We start from the raw sequence: 4,160 nt of genomic DNA, 5'->3' as shown, positions 1-4,160 counted from the left end.
TTTATTTTTATAATTTTTTTTCGATTATTTTTATTTAGTTTGATTCAATTTTGATTTTTTTTATTTAGAAAATTATAATTATTCGATTTTTATATACATTCGTTTTGATTATGATTATATTATACTTGATTTTAATTCGGTTGGGGATTAATAACCAAAATGAACATTTTTATTCTCTGGACATTTATCTCAATACTTCAAATTTTGTATTGTACTGATTAAATAAATACATAAATGTATCTAAATCTAGGTTTATTAGATTCTACCGATTTAAATAAAATTCTTTTAACCAGAAATATATAAACAAAGTGTGCAGATAAGGTGAGCAATCAGTTCGTTTATTTCAAAAATCAAACGGAAACGAATTATAAATTTTCAATATCCAAAATAACTGTAACTATAATCAAACTGAACTTAATTGTCCATCCATCTGACGAATACGCAATATATATATATATATATATATTATAATTATAAAAATTATGTGAAAAAAAATTATAAAAATTATTATAATATAGTTGTTTTATCTAGTTTTGTAAATGTGCTATATGGATAAAATGAGAGCTTTAACATTTTCTTTAAAACAATGTTTAGGAATTTGGTTCAGCTATTATTATATAACTTTATATTTGAATATATTTTGATTACAATTTTAACCGAATCAAAGCGTAAGCAAACTAAATCAATTAAAACTAAATAATCGTTTCGTTATAAAATTTTAAAATTTAAAATAACCGAATTCGAATTAAGGGAACTAAATTCTAATTAACGAATATATCGAAAGGAACCGTCGGCCATCCTGTAAATCTCCCTTCGTCTCTCTCCACTCTGTACATTCACTCCTTTACTCTCTCTATCCAAAAACTCTCGCAATGCCTCTCTTATCTCTCTCCTTCTTCCTCTCTTTCTCTCTCCTACTCTGTCTCTCTCTCTCCCTCCCATTCTGTACGCTCCCTCTCTCCTTTCTTCTCTCTGAATCTCCAGTGGAAAAAAAGCTTCGGTTCCTATACCTAATTATGAACTGAGTTCTTCTTCCTCTGTTTTTCTTTGCAGATACTTCTCTCTACATTGACTGTGGATCTCCCGAAGGTTCCACCGACGCATTCAGCCGGACATGGCTCCCTGACCGGTTCTACTCCGGCGGAGCCACCGCCGTCGTCTCCGAGCCTCTTCGGTTCCACCTCGCCGCCGAGAAAACTCTCCGGTACTTCCCTCTCTCATTCGGCAAGAAGAATTGCTACGTTGTCCCTCTTCCCTCCGGTCGCTACTACATCAGGACCTTCACCGTCTACGACAACTTCGACGGAAACTCTCACTCGCCGTCGTTCGATGTCTCAGTCGAAGGCACTGTTGTTTTCTCCTGGAGATCGCCGTGGCCGGAGAATCTCCTCCGCGATGGCTCATACTCCGATCTGTTCGCGTTCGTCGACGACGGCGAGCTCGATTTATGCTTTTACAGTATCGCCACCGACCCTCCGCTTGTGGGTTCGTTGGAGATCGTACAGGTCGATCCGTCGTCGTATGTTGCGTCGGGAACTGGTCGAAATTCCGTTCTGGTCACCTACGGGAGGCTCTCGTGCGGTTCGGACCAGTGGGGTCCTGGGTTCACGAACCATACTGACAGTTTCGGACGGTCGTGGCAGTCGGACGCAGATTTTCTGTCGGAGGATTCGAAGCCGGTGGCTCGATCGCTGTCGACTCTGGAGAAGATCAAAGGTACGGAACAGGAGCCGAACTATTTCCCGATGAAGCTGTATCAAACGGCGGTGACAGTCTCAGGCGGTGGTTCACTGGTCTACGAGCTCGAAGTGGACGCGAAGCTCGATTACTTGCTCTGGTTCCATTTCGCAGAGATCGATTCCACCGTGAAGGAAGCATCGCAGAGAGTGTTTGATGTGGTGGTGAACGATAACAATGTGAGCAGAGTGGATATATTCAGTTTGGTCGGAGGATATGCTGCGTATAGTTTGAACTATACGGTCAAGAATCTGAGCAGTACTACTCTTACAGTGAAACTGACGCCTGTTGTCGGCTCACCCCTCATTAGCCTGCTGATTTGGCCACAGTTCCTGAACAAGGTACATGAAACTCTTGGATCTTCCATTAATTCTTGAATCGATTGGAATCTGAGAAATCTTAGGAAATGGGTTCTTTAGTCACTTCCACTGCGTTCTTGACATGTTCTTCTCGTTTGATCGGATTAGATCAAGAAACACTCGGACATGAATTCAGGTGTTGTAATGCCTTGGATTCGACTGCTCTGGTTGTTTTTTTTTCTTGCAGCAAAAGCAATGAAAGCGCTGAAGGATTCGCTTCGAGTTCCAGATAGGATGGGTTGGAATGGCGATCCATGTGCTCCGACCAGCTGGGATGCTTGGGAAGGAATTGCATGCCGGCCGAACCTTCAAGGATCTGGCCTCGTCATATTCCAAATGTCAGTTTCATAGATACTGTTCTATCCATTATTATCCACTCTATCTGTGTTTCCTTAATACTATCTGTCTGATTCGGGTTTTTTTCCTTATGTCAGAGACCTCGGGAGCCAAGGCCTGAGAGGATATATCAGTGAGCAGATTAGTTTGCTTACAAATTTGAACAGCCTGTTAAGTATCAGCTTCTACTATAACTCATTGTCTATCAGTCACTAATGCCGAGTTTACATTGATCGTTTATACATTGTCGGGATAGGGGTTGGCTTCACAATCTGTGTTTATGGATCAAGACATTGAATCCATGTGTTTTCCTTTTGCAGGAACCTGAGTTCAAACTCTCTAAGCGGTCCACTACCTCCGGGGCTTGGTCAGAAGTCCCTTGTGAATCTGTATGTGTTGCAAACCTTCACTCATACATATATACTATTGAGTTTTCGAAAATTCAATCACGCATACTATTGGTTGCAGGGATTTGTCTAACAATCGGTTCACGGGTCCGATACCCGAAAGCCTGAACTCTTCGAGTCTAAAGCTCATGTAAGAAGCTGCTTTAATCAAACCTTTCTCTACTTTCTGTGATAAGTGCGCCTCTATATATACATACATAACAACATGGAGGGCATTCATATCGAAATTCTTACAACCCTTTCTGAGTCATGTGGTTATAGGCTCTTGAACGGCAATCATTTGGAAGGAAAGGTACCGGATGAAGTTTATTCAGTCGGTGTTCATGGCGGAATCATAGAGTATGTTCTTATCAAATCTCGGTTAATTCCGTCATTGTTAGTTCAACTAACACATATATGTATATATGTATACATAATTAAACTCGTGGTTTCAGTCTATCCGAAAACAAGGGATTATGCGGAGTGCCCACACTTGCGTCTTGTCGCGTGTTCTGGAAGAACGGCCGCTTATCTAGACGAGGCAAAACAGCGATAGCCGTGACATGTATCCTCGTCTTTGTTATGACGCTCGCCACTGTATTCTTCTGCTGCATCTGGCGAGGCAGAAACGATTATGAATTCGCCCCTCCTCACGATTTAACATGTAAGTCCCAACCCAAGAAGCCACCTTTCGTATTCCTTTCTGTTAATCGTGTATAAACATGCCAAAGCTTAGGACAAAACATCGACGTGTGTTGTTGTTGTGATGTCTGGTCTCTCAGCAATGACATCGAAGAGGAACAAATACCAGAGGCAGAAGTCGCTAATGCATCTTGAAATGGAAAGCCAACACGCCAAAGGAATGCCCTCCTCACATTAATTTAATTAGCCCGAATAGGTTTTCTTTGTATGCATGTATACAAAGATTCATTCATTGTGGCTGCATGTAGGAAATGGAGAAATAGCTGAACTACCCTAATAATGCTGCGCGTACTTCCACTACTACCTTCCAAACAAAAAATTAAAAAAAACAACTGTTGAACAATACAAAAGACATAATAACCCTTCATAAATAATAGAAAGACAAAAAAACCCTTCAAATATATTATTTAAAAAAATAAAAAACTTGGAAAAATAAACTCACCCCTTTTTACTGTAACAACTCTCTCTTTTCCCTCTAAATCACGATAGTTCTTTTCTCTTTCTCCTAAATCACGATGTTCATTCTCTTTTCAAACCACCAAAATCTCTTATCTCCCTCTCTCTTCGATTTCTGTTTTAAAGGTTGATTTCTATCATAATTTTCAATTATCCACCAAAATTTGAGGGAACATTAGAGATC

General features: G+C 40.2%; 1 pseudogene; it reads left to right on the top strand.

Annotated features, from left to right (window-relative positions):
* Positions 1–833: 833 nt before the first annotated feature.
* LOC104804871 lies at positions 834–3,820 on the top strand (annotated as a pseudogene).
* Positions 3,821–4,160: the final 340 nt, after the last annotated feature.

This window comes from Tarenaya hassleriana, unplaced genomic scaffold, assembly GCF_000463585.1.
Source record: "Tarenaya hassleriana unplaced genomic scaffold, ASM46358v1 Cleome99, whole genome shotgun sequence".
Taxonomy (NCBI): Eukaryota; Viridiplantae; Streptophyta; class Magnoliopsida; order Brassicales; family Cleomaceae; genus Tarenaya; species Tarenaya hassleriana.
The sequence above is the reverse complement of the archived record's forward strand: the minus strand, read 5'-3'. Positions and strand labels throughout refer to the sequence as shown.